Source organism: Camelus dromedarius, chromosome 6, assembly GCF_036321535.1.
Source record: "Camelus dromedarius isolate mCamDro1 chromosome 6, mCamDro1.pat, whole genome shotgun sequence".
Taxonomy (NCBI): domain Eukaryota; kingdom Metazoa; phylum Chordata; class Mammalia; order Artiodactyla; family Camelidae; genus Camelus; species Camelus dromedarius.
This window is the reverse complement of record NC_087441.1, coordinates 2456517-2472937: the sequence shown is the minus strand read 5'-3', so window position 1 is coordinate 2472937 and position 16421 is coordinate 2456517. Positions and strand designations below refer to the sequence as shown.

General features: G+C 47.7%; 1 long non-coding RNA gene across 6 annotated transcripts; it reads left to right on the top strand.

Moving 5' to 3' along the window:
* Positions 1-369: 369 nt before the first annotated feature.
* LOC105086279 (uncharacterized) lies at positions 370-15540 on the top strand. 6 transcript variants are annotated; one of them, XR_010381191.1, is made up of 3 exons: positions 370-433; positions 5963-10898; positions 12278-15540. It is a non-coding gene; the product is annotated as an uncharacterized LOC105086279 (long non-coding RNA). The 6 variants fall into 6 exon arrangements; XR_010381190.1 differs by lacking the exon at positions 370-433 and adding an exon at positions 3437-3874; XR_010381188.1 differs by lacking the exon at positions 370-433 and adding an exon at positions 3437-3885.
* Positions 15541-16421: the final 881 nt, after the last annotated feature.

The window sequence follows — 16421 nt, the reverse complement described above, 5'->3', positions numbered from 1 at the left end:
ATATAATAAGCTGCACATACTTAAAGTGTTCAATTTGGTTCGTCCCCAAGGCGGCTCTCTCAGGCAGCAGATTTGGAAGGCTGCTTGTATAAAAACAAGGATTTGCTGCCAAATTGCAGAGATTTTACTTCCCCAGTCTTTGCTGCTGCCCTCCGTCTTTCTCCATCTCAACTCTCTCTGCAGAGCCTGAGCCTTGTCCCCTCTTGGCCAGCATCCCTGCCTCCCCTGGACCCTGCTCCTGCTCTGACGCAGCCCCCATTCTGCTGACCAGGGAACACACGTGATGGTCCCAAGTTTTCACGTCCACGTGGGTCTCCCTTCCAGACAGGTCAGGGCCTTACCGCCTGACCAGATAGGCTCCCTGGGAGACAGAGAAGCAGGCGTTTGTGCACAGGACAGGGGGCCAGTGCCGGTGGGGTAATGGCAGGAACAGGTGAGCACACAGACAGTGGGATACAAACAGTCACAGAGGAGGCTTCAAGCCCACCCTGGGGAGCGGGGGTGGCCCTGCAGAGGCAACCCATGTGGAGGGGGAAGGTCCAGGCCTTCACTTCTGCATCCACCTGTCAATGGATGGGAGCTGTCCCTGGGGAAAGGTGTGACACCGTATGAGGTGGCCGTTTCCAAAGAGGGGCTCAAGCAGCACCCGAGTGGCTTAGCCGAGGTTGTGCGTGGGGACCGTGGAAAGGCGAGCATCACTGAGGAGCCGACTGCAAGGTCGGCTGCAGCCCTGGGCAGCAGGCCACTGCGGGGGGTGGCAGGGGACGCGGTGCTCTCCCGCCATAGCCAGAAAGGTTCGCTGAGCACAGGGGGACTCTGGAGGGAGCGTGGGGGCACCTGGGGGAGTGCAGGGCACAGCCTGCATCGGTGTTGGGGCTGTCTGTGTTTGACTCCTGGCAGTCATTTCACAGGACCTGTTCACTTCCTGCTTGTCTCTGTCTCCTTCCGCTCTCTCAGTTGGGCATCCTAATAGTACCACATCACAGGGATGTTGTAAGGATTAAATGAGATTCTGCAAGCAGGGGTCTTAGAACTGTGCCTGCTCCTTGCTGAGTGCTGTGAGCAATTGACGCTATGAGCATCGTTTATTTGGAGAAACCAACAACTGTGTCACCGCTTGGTCTCTTAGTTGCTGTGCCCTTTTGCGGTTTTCTGTTGTTTTTGTATTTCATGTCTCCCCTTCGTGTCTCTGCTGAGAAATAACATTACTTCATGCACTTTTTTTTGTTGATTGCAGCTTTTGGAAATTCTGCTCCCTGGATAAGGAAATGAATTGCGAATCCGTGTTAAGCAATCTATTTAGATAATCAAAGAGGAAAAGGAAAGAGCTGCTTTGTGCAGCTGCAGAGAATACTGACGTGGGAGATGCACACAATGGGGGCTCGCTGGCACCTGGCACTCTCTTTCTGGGTTTGCCGTTACACCAGCTGACTGAATCGCATGCTGTCTTTACTCCAGAATAACGCAATTTGAATGTCAGAAAATATATTGGACATCTATCAGCGTTAAGCCTGTCCTGGTTTTTCTGTCATCGGAGCAGTGCAGGAACTGTACAGAAACCCGGGCAGGGGCTCGTTTGCTGCTTGAAAAGCTCGTGCAAGTGCAGGAAATACAGCTGACGCTGATAAAATTTCCTAAAAATTCAGTGGGTAACTGTCCATTCTCAGTGCTTAGAGGAGTTTCATGCTTCTGTTCAGATAAATGGGATGATTTGTGACAATTATTACAAAAGCCAGGGTCATCCAAGAGGTGAGGGCACCAGATTTCTAACCAGCCTATCAAAGACTCTTCTAGAACCTGTGCCATCGGAGCACCCTGGCTGCCTGGATGAAATGCCCGGGGCTCTCTGGCTTCATGAGTGGTCGGTGGGTTGCAGTCAGCGGGGGTCGTTTTCCGTAAGCCGTGAGGTGTTTCAGCAGACACACTGTGACTTCTCCGGGCCTTTGCATGGCGTTCCTGGTGTTGGAGTTTGACTAGTAGTTTCCACTTGGCAATGAAGTGGTGTCGTGACACCCCGGCCCACAAGACACCACGCTCTTCCCTGTGAGGAGGCTCTCATCTCCCCACAGGAGACACTCCTTGAACTCAGGGACCACGTCCTTGTCACCCTGGCTTTTTCCTTCACGTGTCCCAGGGTCTGGCAGAGTCATGTGACACAGCAGATGCTCTATAAATATTTTTCTGCATGAATGGATGAGCAAAAAGTTGTAGCTCCAATGGTTCACTGGACATTATATCATCTTTCCTCCTTTTAAAATGGATAAACCAAGCATCCACATGCAGTAACATCCTTGCAGTCTTTTAGCTGGCTGCGCGCTGAGCAAATGACACACTTCTGAGCAGAACTGCTCATCTGGACAGACCTGAGTGGTGGCAGCGTGGACGGTCCGCAGGCATCCTTCCTGACCCGCGCAGTCTCCCTCGCGCTTCACCTGCGTTTCCCACTCAGAAAGATGTGCGCAGGCAGAAGGCAGTTAAAGGGTAGGTTTGTTTTGGCATCAGGGTCACTGTTTAATCACTCCTGCAAAAGGGGTGGTGACCAAAAACTAAAAGCTGTGCCACCTAAAGCCGTTTTCACAGACTTCTTGGGCCCAGCCTGACCTGGCCAGACACTAAGTCTGAGAAACCTGTGAGCTTTTTGTCCTCAGTTTCTGTGTGTATGTTAGCAGAGAAAAGGGAGATTCTAATAAGGAGGATGTGTTTTTAAGTGTTTTTCTTTTTTAATTGAAATACAGTCATTTTACAATGTCATGTCAATTTCTGGTGTACGGCATCATGTTTCAGTCGTACATACACATACATGTGTTCATTTTCATATTTTTTCATTATAGGTTACTACAGCATATTGAATATAGCCCCCTGTGTGACGCAGGAGAAACTTGTTGTTTATGTATTTTACATACAGCAGTTAGTATCTGCAATCCTGAACTTCCAATGTATCCCTCCAACCTCTCCTTAAACTGTGTTTTTAGATTCCTTACAACAAATATTAGCTGAACACAAATTTAGACATAACTCATAACTTCAACTTTTGAATCTTTTGAGGCCACAAGATGGTGTAATTTTGCCGCAAAATATCCTCAATCCAGGGGCAGGCAAAGGCGGGTATAGACCTGTTAGCTCTACCCGTGCTGGGAGAGGAAGCAGGTGTCTGCGGTTCCGGGCTCGCCCTCAGGTGCCGCGGCTCGCCGGGAGCCAGAGGCAGAGTCCCTCCCAGCACGAGCTCCTGACTGAGCCCCTGAGGGGCCGCAGCTCGAAACAGGGAAGGCAGAGCCGTCCCTGCAGCTGTGTCGCTGATGTGGCAGGTTTTATTGACATGTGGTTTTTATTGAAAAACTAATATATTTGGTTGGTTGCTAAAACTGACAAAAACAAACTGGCGGCTTCCTTCCTCTCTTCTCTCCCTCCCCTGCCCCCCCTCCCCAGCTCGCTTCTTTCTTCCTCTTTCTGTCTCTCACTCTCTCTTTTTCTTCCTTCCTTCCTTCCTCCCTCTTTCTCTCATATTCAGGAGCCTCCATTCCCAGTATTACCTTTGACCTTGACCTACTCACAGTGCTGCCTGGGGACCAACCCACAAGTGCCCGTGTGAACAGGAGGAAGAGCAGCGGCTCAGGCCCACGCCTGGGAGGCAGCTCCGTGCCCCGGGCTTTCCGGAAGGGGTTCTTCTCCTAAGGGTTGTGCTGCTTCCACGTGATGGAAATCTGTTCTCTGACTGTAGGATGTCATCCGAGTGCTGGTTAGGGAAACCCCAGCGGGACAGCCGTGCCTGTCCTGTTCTTATGGAACGAGAGCTGAGAGCAGGTAGAGGAAGACACGTATCTCAGCTGCTGTGGCTGTGGGCAGTTATCACGTCAGAATGAACACATCGTCCGAGGTGAACGTTCTGTGAGTGCTGGGGACTGAGGGCGACCCGCTGTGAGTGGGTAGGAGGTGGGTTCTGGGGTTAAAGAGCCGGCTTCCAGCCCTGCTCCCCCTTCCTGTGCGACTGATCTCAGGCAAGCTATTTAACCTCTTTGCATCCAGCTCTGTCTGTGGAAGAGCGAACAGAGTGGTGGGCAAAGTGCCTCGAGCACCTTAATTAAGTGCATCCTATATGCTGCTTATGATAATGTCATCATTTTGACAGTAGTTCATCTTTGTCCTCCAGGATGTCTCCTTTTGAAATAATTTCGGACTCAAAAAATGTTGCCAACAAAGTAGAGTTTGTGTCTGCCCTTCACCTAGTTTCCTTAAACATTAACGTCTCACACGACCAACTGCAATGATCCGAGCCAGGAAATTAACGTGGATGCAATGCTGTTAACTAATCTGCAGATTTTGTTCATGTTTCTCCAGTTGCCCCACGAACATGCTTCTTTATGTCCAGAGTCCAATCCCACATTTAGAAGCCACATCTCCTCCAGCCCCTGGCCGCCCTGCAAGATTTCTTCCGCTTTCACAACCTGAACGCTTTAGAAAATTACTGCAAATATTTCTGTAGAATGTCCCTGCTTTGGGCTAATCTGACGTTTCCTCATGGTTACATTGAGGTTGTGTGTCTTTGCAAGTACACCGCGGAATTCTCAACGCACCCCCTCAGGGAGGGCGCTGTGCTGACAGGTCTCACTGCAGACAGCCCGCCCTCCATATCCACGGGTTCCAAATCCGGGGGACTCAACCAACTGAGGCTGAATGAAAACATTTGAAAACATTTTTTTTCCAGAAAGTTCTGAAAATCAAAACTCGAGTCTTCAGGTGCCAGCAAATATTTACAAAGTATTTACCTTGTACTTACAACTATTTACATAGCAGTGACATTTTATTAGGTACTGTAACTTACCTAGAGGTGATTCAGAGTTTACAGGGGTATGTGCGCGAGCTATGTGCAAATACCAGCCATTTATACAGGGACTTGAGCATCTGTGGACTCTGGTGCCTGGGGTTGGGAGATCCTGGAACCAACCACCTCGGATAATGAGGGAGAATTTTGATCACTTGGGCGGCATCAGCTGGGTTTCCTCAGTGCAGAGTCGCTATCTATTTCCCCCTCTGTAATGAGCACACACCTTGGAGGAGATTTACTGAGAGGCTAACCAGCATTTCCCAGCCTGCACGCACCTGTTGTTACTGTGGTGTTGGCCGGAGAGAAATGTTCTATATCCACAGGCTATTCCACACTTATCTTTATGAATCTGCTATAAGGAAGAACTGTTCATTCTCCTCTGTATGCATGTGTGTGTGTGTTTACTCAGTCATTCATTCACTTATCCGTTGATATGACCATGGACTTGTGGGTATTTATTGTATCCTATGGACTTGTAATTACTATCATTATTTATTTTGTTGCTCAAATTGACCCAGATTGGCCACTGGGAGCTCTTCACTCTGGCTCCTGTGCGCTTTCAACGTACCCTCATCGTTTCTTGAGCACTGCCTTAATTTCTGGCACCATACGATGTTCACATGTTTTCCCAACCCTGCACCAGGGTCAACAGGTTTCTAAGGAGACCTGTTTCCTTTTATTGGAAACTCACGCTGAGAAATGCCTATCTGGCCTCTAGGTGTGCTCATTGCCCCGGGTGCCACTGCCGTCGGGCCACCTGAGTAGATAGACCTGAGCCGGGGACAATATCACCGGACACCGTGAGACCCTCCTTCCACCTCCCGTTCATTCTGCTTCCCCTTCGCCTAATTCGAAATGTCTTTTTCTGACAGTGAGGAACCTGGCTTCCATCACCTGCAGTGTGTTTACATGTCTGCTCCTTCCTAGATTAAATGTAATGCAGTTCGGCATTTCTTGTCCACATGCCTGCAGAAAACACACTTACTAATGAGAGGAAATACCCGTGGATGGACCGTTTTGTCTGGAGCTTCAGGCTGTAGTCACTCTGCCATTTTCCACCCGTAACAGGGTTAGTTTCTTCTCTACCCATCCAGTGCCCCACGCCATTCAGCCTCACCAGAGTTACGTTCTTTCATTCAGGCTGCCCCACGTCCTGGCTGATTTCAAGTACCTACCTGGGGGAATTGTTCTAGGACCAGAAGGTACGCAGAGGTGTCCCTCTCCCCTCCCCTGACTCTCTCCACCCCTTTCCCACCTTCCCGGCGTGGGGACTCATCTCATTAATTTCTGGTCTCTGCTTCTGCATTTCTTTTGCAAGAAAGAGCAGCAAGATGCATCCTTTCCCACACCCCCTTCTCTCTTACATGAGGCTGGTGTACTGAGAGACTCTTTTGTATTTTCCTTTTCTCACTTAGCAATGCTCCCTATCAGTTCTTAGAGGTCATTCTCATTTTTTTTTTACAGCTGCATAATACTACATTACGTTCTATAGTTTTCTTAGCAACTACTTAGGTTCTTTCTAAAGGTTTTCAATAACAAATAATGCTACACAGGGAGAGGGTAGAGCTCAATGGTGGAGTGTGTGTTAGCAGACATGAGGTCCTGGGTTCAATCCCCAGTGCCTCCATTTTAAAAATAAATAAATAAATAAATAGATTAATTAATTAATTAGTAAACCTAATTACCACCCCCCAAAAAAGAAATTTAAAAAAAAATTTAAACAACAAATAATGCTACAATGAAAAACTTAATGCACGTAGATGTATATACACATACATGTATACATGTGCATGTTTGGAGTTATGAGTTATCTATAGCTGATGAAAAAATTACCTCCAAACATAATAGCCTAAAACAGCAAACATTCATCACCTCAGAATCTGTGGGTCAGGAGTCCACACGGGGCTTGGCTGGGCAGTCTGGCTCAGGGTCCCTCCCAGGGAGCAGTCAGGGTACCGGGGGGGCTGTGCTTTCCTGCGAACGCTCAGCCGAAGGAGGGTCGACTCCCGAGCTCACACCCCCAGCCGTTGGCAGGATGCAGTCATTCACCAGGTGTTGGACTAAGAGCCTCAGTGCCTCCCTGACCGGAGGCTGGCCTCAGTTCCTCTGTGGTCCACAGTGGCTCACGGCTTGGCAGCTGGCTTCCATCCACATGAGCAAGCAAGACAGAGCAAGACCGAAGTCGCGATCTTTTTGCAGCCTAGTCTCAGAAGTGGCACCCCATCACGTTTGCCACGTTCTGTTAGCTCGAGGTGAGGCACCAGGTGCAGCTGATGCTCAAGGAAGGGGAGTGCACAAGGGCATGAATTCCAGGAGCTGGGGTTCCTGGGAACCCGTTTACAGTCTGCCTAGCGTGGGCTGTATCTTCAGGGAAAATTTTCAGCAATAGGATTGCTGGGTCAAAGTACGAGCACGCGCAGTCTTGCCAGGCACCGCTGACACCCCCTCCTCGAGGCGGGTTATACGATCTGCGTCCCCACCGGTGACGTGTGAGAGCGTGCTCGCCCACGGCCTGGACAGCCGCACAGATTGTGGGGCGTTTCTGTTTTTGCCAATTTGACAGGTGAAAACTAGTGTCTCGGTGTTGTTTTATTTTGATTTCTTAATTATGAGTGAATGTAAACATGTTTTCCACACGTTTCAGTGCCATTTTAATATCTAAGTGAGTATCTTGTCCGATCATGCGTTTTTTCTATTTTTGTATCACAGTTTGGTTTTATGTTCTTCAATTTTAAAGAGTTCTTTATGTATTATTGCTTCTGAATTTTGAGTCCTAGTCAGAAAGCCTTTCCCTGCACTAAGAGGAATCCACCCACGGTCTCTTCTAGTATTTGAATGTTTTCCTTTTTCACTGATGTCCTTGTTTCCTCTGGTATTTATCCTGTGTGCAGTGTGAGGGTCTTTGTCTAGTCCCTGCAACAGTGATCAGTGTCCCTTGGTGTCCAGCTTTGCCACTGAGAGGTCTGCTCTCGATCCGACTTCCTCTTTGCCCTGGTGACTTAAGATGCTGCCTTTTTCTTATATGAAATTTTCCTGTGTGCTTGAATACATTTCCTGGCTCTCTATTCCATTCTACTGCTCTGTTTTTCTGACCATGCCCCAGCGACGTGAAAGGCGCCTGGCGAGCTTTACTGTCTGGCAGAGGGGAGCCGCCCTCACGGTTTTTCTTTTTCGTATTTTCCTGCTAGAATTGAATGTTTATTTTTCCATATAGACTTTAATATTAACTTGTCTAACTCCATAAAAAGCACTGATATTTTTATTTCTGTTAGTATTTTATTGCATTCATAAGCTAACTAGGGAGAACTGCCACGTTTATAATTTTGAATCATCCTGCGCAAGAGCTTTCCATCTGTTCAGGTCTGTTTTTGTGCCTTTCCAGAATACTTCCCAGCTTTCCTCGTATAGTTTTTGCGTATTTCCTGTGACATTTTTCTTTAGTGTCTCATCTTCTTTGTTATTTTCTCCATCATCGTCCTCCGACTGGCTATTGTTTGTGTAAATGAAGACTCGATTTCTGTATGTGAGTTTTATATCCTGCTAGTACACTAAATTCTTTCATTGTCTGAGTCAGTTTCATCCTTGACTTTTTCGGGTTTTCCTGGTGTACTTTCATATGCAGAGAGGTAGTTTTCACTGCTTCTTTACCAGTTCTTACCCCTGTAATTGCCTTCTCTTACCTAACTGCCTTGTCTGACACCTGTATACAGTGTTGAGTGGTTGAGAGATACTGGGCATCTGGGCATGCTTACCTTGTTCTTGATCTTAGTGAAAATGCCTTTAGGAATTTTTTTGCTACTGAAGTATAGTCAGTTTACAGTGTTGTGTCAATTTCTGGTGTACAGCATAATGCTTCGGTCTTATACATACATGCATATAATATATTCCTTTTCATATTCTTTTTCAGTATAGGTTATTACAAGATACTGAATATAGTTCCCTGTGCTGTACAGTAGGACCTTATTGTTCATCTATTTTATACATAGTAGGTAGTATCTGCAAATCCCAAACTCATAGTTTATCCCCCATCGTAACTGTAAGCTCGTTGTCTACTCCTGTGAGTCTGTTTCTGTTTTGTAAATAAATTTATTTGGCCCCTTAATGTTTCTCCATTAAATGAGATGCTAGTTTTAGGACCAACATGTATATATATAATTATTATATTAAGAAAGCTGCTTTCAAATCCAATTGAGCAATTTTTATCAGCAATGGGTTTTGAATTTTGTCCAAGGCTTTTACAGCATCTTCAGAGATAATTATATGCCATATTCCTGGATCTGTTAATATGTGTATACTATTATTAGAGTTTCAAATGTTGAACCAACTTTGCTTTCCTGGAGTAAGTGCCACTTGGTCATGGTGAATTATTTTCTTAATGTGGGGTTGAATTCTACTTGCCAACGTTTATATTTTTATCACCTTTTATACTCAAACGTTCTGTTTTAATTATGCCTCTTCTAGACATCACATTATTGGATTTTTTTTCTTTGTTCAATCAGAGAGTCTTTATCTTTTATATTTTTTTCTATTTATGATTATTATAATGACCATGTAGTGGATTTGTTTTCACTATCTTATTTCATATTTTGCTCTTATTGGACTTTTTTTTGCTGCTTTTATTTTCTTTTCCTGCTTTCTTTTAGTCATTTCGAGTATTCTGCCAGTTTAAAATGTGAAACGTGAAATTTTTGTTCTTCCTGTGGTTACCCTCAATTTTAAGCCTGTAAGTATTCATATTCACCATCAGGAGTACAGTTAGCAATGGCAGTATGGCGCTCCTCACCATTCAGGGTTTGCCCTTGGTCATGTCCCTTGGTCCCCCTCCCTCAGCCCACACAGTGTTGACATCTTCGCTCTGGACTGTACTGGACACAGTCTGTTTCCTGTTTTGGTCCTGTGGTGACTGACCTCTACCAGGCATATAATCACCCTTAATTCCACGTCTCTTACACGAATCTCCCAGCTTTGTTTCTTTTCTTATCTGAATCCTTCCTTCAAGAGCATTTCCAAAGTGTGGGGACATTTTTGAGACTTTATATGAGTGAGGATATTTATATTCTCTCATCTGAGTGATCATTTGGGTTAAAAAAAACCCTAACATTCAAAGTTCACTTTTTCTTTTACTCCTATAAAACCACGACACCAGCATCCTCTTGTCCTGTTCTGCTGTTGAGAAGGGCCCTCCCATTCTGCCTCCTACTCATTTGCAGGGAGGGTGAGGATCAAATGTGTCCTCCAACCAGGACACTTCGCAGAGTGACGAGGAGACTCAGACCCGGGCAGCAGGTGTAAACCAGAATTCCTGGGAATACCAAGACACGCATTCTGCTCACTGGCAGGGTGTTTGGTCGCCCTGCTTACAGCTGCTTAACTCTTTCTCTCTGGAAGCTTTCAGAATTTTCTAATTTGCATCTGATGTTCTTGGGTTTGTTATAGGACGTCTAGGTGTGGGTCTGTTGCTTGGCCTTTTAAGAACCCTTTCTATTTGAGTCATCTCTCCTTTCTTCTCTCCTTCCTTCCTTTTCCCTCCCTCCTCCTTTCTCCTCCTCCCCCACTCCCTCCATCCATGTACCAGTTATTCCTGCTGTTAATTTCACCCCAGGCTGTTTCTTGTGGTCAAATGTAGAGAGTCCCTTATCCTGCCAACAGGAGCTGCTTAAGCTCTTGTGAGACTTACATTTGTTATTGCAAATTTTAAAAAGGCTTTTTGCTTTATATCTCTGTCTCCAGTACATTTTAATTTCTGAGTGCTTTCACGGCCTTAGGCATTGATCAAAATCTCTGGGCCTGTGAAGTCGGGAGCCGGATCCCCTGGCCATCCTAAGACATGGCCTGTAATAATCATAAAAGATACTTCCAGGCATGGCCTCTACTGATTGCCCATCAGGAGTTGTGGACATGAAGACTCAGCACGGTGAGACCCCTGACTGCAAACCGCGCGAGCTCCTCTGACCAGCTTGAGCAGGAAAGGATGTACTGTGCTGTGAGGGCGAGCAGAGAATCGCGCAGAACGGCGATGAGTGTTGAGACTATGTTTCCAGGACCATCGCCCAGACCACGAGATGGGACTGCACAGGTGAGGAAGCTGCCCCCGCCAGGTGAGTGCCTGCGCTTCTGCTCCCAGCGCTGATGCGTCTTCTCAGTGATGGAGGCTGCACGTGGGCCGGCAGCGTGGCTGCTCTGCAGAGAGCCCGCTTCCTTGGGACGCTCACTTCCAAACCCGGTGTCACGTGGGAGGGCCTGGGGGGCACAGAGGGAGACCCGCCCAGCCTGCCAGCTGCCCCAGAGGCCTGTCAGGAAATGGGGAGTTTGGGAACTTCCTAAAATACCCAAAGGCTGTTTTAATCATTATGGGCTATGGTTGTGACAAGTTTCAGCAGGGAGGCTCCCAAGGAGCCCACAGTCCAATGGAGGAGAGAGCTGTGCAGACATCTTCAGTTCTGCCCAAGGGCTGAGGCTGAGATAGAGCCAAGATGTAGAATCTAATCTAAGACAGCTAACACCACTGTGGGAAAAGGGACACAGGTCTCTGAGGGCTTGTCTAATTCTCCTGTCTGCATGAGAGGGAAGGCTTTTAAATAAAATCTGCAGAGTTCTTGCTCACATGTTCAAGAAGTCTTCAGACCATTTTACCCATGTTGTAAGCTTGCCGGTCCCCCTGAGATGTTACCTCGTTGATCAGGAGAGTTTGCAGACCTTCTGTCTAGAAAGAGAACTGCTGAGTCATTCCCCACCCCTCAGTTGGCTTACGTGCCCAAATTGTGTTTAAAGATGTGCTGCTTGCTCTAAGTAGCAACTTCTGAAAACTGCAATAAAAAATTATGAGACTGTATTGTTCTTAATTAGAAAGGGTTTTAAAAGAGAGTGGAATGTGGTTGAGTTTAAATGAAGCAAAACTTGAAAGACTGGATCCATCTATTATAGACTTACTATCATCTGTACAATAATATAATTATTGTATCTGTGTTACTGGGTCCGAGCTTCCACTGCTTGCTGCATGACAGACTAATAAGTCAAGGGACAAGTTGTTAGGGCAAGGAACAGTGACTTTATTTGGAAAGCCAGCAGACTGAAAAGATGGTGGACTAGTGTCCCAAAGAACCATCTTGCCGCAGTTAGAATTCACACTTCTTTTACACCAAAAGGGAAGGGAGGAAGTCAGGCATTTCCTGGCCCCAGTCAGCCTCTGGAGGGGATGGGCTCATTTCTTCCTTCCCGCAGTCACTCACAGGTGGCCCTGGTCAGGATGGTTCCTGTGAGCTAAACAACGGTGTTTTAGTTTAACACTCATTACCTGGGAGGCAGGGTTCCCAGAGATGGGCCTTTATGTATCATTTAAGCGTACAGGCAACATCCCTTTAGTGATTAACTCGTAGCAAAAGCAGTAGATACAAAGGTTAAAGTGAAAGCAGCAGACCCAACGTGGGGTCCGATTGTTCTTGCCTGTGGCAGCAGCAGTGCTCCAGCTTCTCTGCTAAATGTGACGCACTTGAGGCACGTGCAGAGGACGGATGTCAGCACGCCCGGAGCAGGCGACTGAGTCTCTTGTCACGAGGTCCACCCTGTTCTCTTGGCAAGAAGCGAAGACACCGCAGTGAAGCTGCTGCTGCACACGTCGACCTTCACCCTGAATCTCAGCAAAAACTGTGCCGGAAGTCGTGCTGCTGTTACAGACTAAGCAAATGTGGTCGTGCAAAACTCTTGGCTCTCTGTTTGTATTTTTAAGTACCTAGTAATAGTCACTATGAAGTTTTAGGTTTTCGATTGTGCTAGAAAATATATAAATAACGCAAAGCCTGCATTTTGACTTCTGAGTGAAGAGAAGATTTCAGACCAAAAAAAAAAAAAAAAAAAGGAGGAGAGCTTGTTTTCACATGTGTTGCCTTTCTTTATCCTGTGGAATCTTGAAATCATCTATCTCCTCAAAATCTCCCTACAGGAAAATTAAACATTAATGCACGAGGTCAAGAGGATATTAACTGAGAATTATTTAATGTAATATGTATAATACAAGACTTGATGTGAAAATACATAGCTTGGTATGCAGCAAATTTGGATATTATTGTTTTTATTGAAAGAGGAAAATTATAACTCAGGGCACAAGGTAAGACTTCCACATTAGGACAACATTAAACAATTCAGTTACGTAGGCTGTAGCAGTGCTAGAAATTAAATAGCAGCAGGAGAAACTGACTTGCTTGGCCAGAACCCGCCAGTGCAGACAGGCTGGGTGGGGAAGGGTCCAAGCTCTCGCAGGGACTCAACTGCTCAGGCGCTCATGTCATCTCAGTCCCTGTTAGACTGGCCTCCAGTTTCCTGTTCTGGGAACACTGGCCGATGGCTGCCACCTCAGAACTACCAGCTGTGAGAATGCAAAGGCTTCACACTGAAAATAAAAACGCACAGCTGGGAGGAGCTCTGCGTGGGGTAAGGGTTACGTGGCAGAGAGAAAAGATTGCTTCAAGGGAGCTTAGACCTTCACCTGGAACTTACGTCCTTGGAACATGCATTCTAAGGACAAAGAGTTAAGGGAAATTTCGAGCTTGTGTTCAGTAGTTTCATTGTTTATGGTGATAATGGTAAGACTGCGAAACTTTTTCTTTATATTGTTAGGGAGAGCAAGTAAGTCATGAAATGTTTGTGTTGTTAGAAATAATGCAATCCAGTACAACAGCAAAGATTCCATTGTGAAAGTGAAAGAAATTAAGTAGAAATACTACATTGGGATTGACAGGGAACTACCAGTATGAACACATGATTTTTTTAAAAAGTCCTTTTCAGCACCACGCGCTGGACTGGCCAAGACACCCTGTCCCTCCGGCAGCAAGATCGCGCCAAGAGCCCGCGTGTGGGTGTGAGCGCCATGCCCCGGACTTGCAGCCGGCTCCGCGGGGAGACGCCGTTGCGCTGGGGCAGCGAAGCTTCGGAGCGGGGAGGGGGCATCTCGCACCAGGGGACACGGGCTCTCAATTGGTGGATGGACTGAAAAGAGACTTTGGAGGGGCTCCCAGTGGCCACCTCTTGACAACTGAGCAAAAGCAATAATATGCATTGTAGATAAACATACTCTATGAAAATCCGTGAGCCTGTTATGCTCAAAAGGGCAAAAGCCGGAAAAAATAATTCAAAGTAATTTGTTACAACTGAAATAGCTAGTGAGCCAGCCGCACTTTTACAGCCGGGCAGGAAAGGAGGAACAGAGTGTTCAGCCTCCCTTTTCGACAGGGGTTGCTCAGCAAGGCCTGAGACTCAGTGAACAGTCTTGGTGGGCAGAGTAAACCTTTGTTCTACAGAAGGCTCTCTGATAACAGGAGACAGAAAACCACGGTCCAGCTACCCTCGTGGATCACAAGCTGGGTTGAGAATTACTGTCGGGGCTGGAATATCCCCACGCCGGCCTCCGGCGGCCCCCTCGGAGCACCTGGGAGGAGTCAGCGCCGGGCCCCATCAGGAGCACGGATGGCAGCCACGTTTCGTGCCTGCTGGTTCAGAAACATTCTCTCTGTGCACCTGTGGACAAGCGTATCTTTGGCCTGAGACCAGCTGTCGCAAAAAAGCTGCCAGGCAGGGAGTTGCTAGTCCTCACACAGCTCCTCAGTGGTTTCTGTTACATCCACCTCCAGCAGCGGCATCCTGGGAGCCCTGTGGCCACCGCGGCTTAGCTCAGCCCTCAGCAGCCCGTGGGGCCGGCATTCCCCTCCCAGACCAGCGGCCTGCCCTCCTCGCACCCCCAGGGACCCTAGGAGCCCACCACCCTGCCTGGGGCTTCAGTCCCAGATAACCCGGCTTTGCTCTTGTTGGCTTCTCTTCTGATCCTGAAAAACAAAATTATTTTGAGATAATCAAGTGACTTTGAAGTAATATAACGTCACGTCGGGGTGTCAGGACGCCAGATGTTGTAATAGCCACTGCTGCCTTCTGCTGCCGCCTGCAGAGGCGTCGGAGAAAACAGCTGAGAAATCCCAGACGGAGAGGGAAGGAGAGGGGAGGAGTGACCGCACCGGCCTGAGCGGCAGAACTGGCCACCGCCCTGTGCCTGGGGAGAGCACCGATGGGAGCTGTGTGGTCCCCAGCCAGCTGCCTGGAGGAGTTACAAAACTGTGGATTTCTCAACCATCCTCCCCTGGCGGTTTGCCACGTCTGCACCCGGGGAGGAGCACTTCCCGGGGCCAGGACTCCCGCTGCCTGCCCGTTGGAAAGTCCGGGCAGTGCAGAAAGAACTTCTCACTGGCCGCCTCCGCCTCGTGGACCTGTCACGCGGAGGAAGGAGATGCTCTGGGGCTGAAACCCTCGTGGTGCTTTGGACCTGACAGTGACGTCACTCATCTTGGACGTTACTCACAGCACATGCACATCCATAAACGCTGTATTCTATTCTTTGAAACGAAAAATATTTTGAGCCCCCGAGTATTATTTAGAGAGGGGGTTATGCGAGGTCATTTAAACATCTGAAAATACATCCCTGGGGCTGTGGAGTAATCAAGCTTTGCGGCTACTCAATCCTTGTGCTTCCACGTCTTAGTTGCGCCCGTCAGTGCTTCAAACGCGAACTCCCTTTCCCGGTGAACGTACATCCGTGGCCCTTGCTGGCAGTGTTTACCCCTGATACATCCCCCAAACGCTCAGGTAATGATGCCCTGAGAGCACCCGGAAAGGACTGGGGCACTGCTCTCACAGTAGAGACCAAAGTAAAAAAGAAATTTTTATTTGTGATCTTATCTCCCCGGGTTGGTTGGTTTGTTTGTTTTACTGCATTTTAATTTTATTTGAGGAGGCTGTAATTAGGTTAATTTATTTATATATTTTTTAATGGAGGGACTGGGGATTGAACCCAGAACCTCACGCATGCTAAGCATGCGCTCTACCACTGAGCTCTACCACCACCCTCAGGCCAAATAACTCACATTTTGTGGTCACATACTTGAAATTTCTCTGCAAGACAAAGTTCCGTAAGTCCCCAGGAAGAGCGGTGTGCACGGCCCCGGGCCTGGAGAGAGGGCTTCCGGCTCCCACATCCTGTGAGAAGTTTCAGCACCGTTTGGTAAGTCTGTCTGACAAGGCTATCGCTTACAAAGAGAATGCCCACTGTTCTGTCCTTTTTGCTAATGAGACATTGGTCGTTTTAAAGCAACCAAGAACCTTTAAAAAAAAAAAAGAGAGAGAGAGAGAGATCTTGTTGCAAAATAGTTTTTTGTGTCCAATTAGGAAATAATTAGGAGTCAGATTCCAGCAGTGGAACATTTCACACCCTTCCCCACTTTTTCCCATGGTTCATCTGGGGCCCTTGCCAGGACTCGGGGCTCCATGCAGAGAGAAAGCGGTGGCTGGGGACTTCCTGAGACCCGTGAGGAAGCCGCAGGCACAAGCTCCATCTCCTCTGAGCCCCTTAGGACGCTTTCTGACGTGGGATGTCACCACTCCAACCTCTTGGCTCCCGCAGGGCCCCTTCCTGGCACAGCGCATGCCTGTGCACGGACCCTGCTCCTCTGTGCCCACTCACAGGTCCGTCTCACATTAGAGATTTTAGGGAGCAGAAATGAGCTTGCTGGCCTCTCTCCGTATTTCCTCATCGGGTGTGGCAGAGGATCTCTGGGAACCA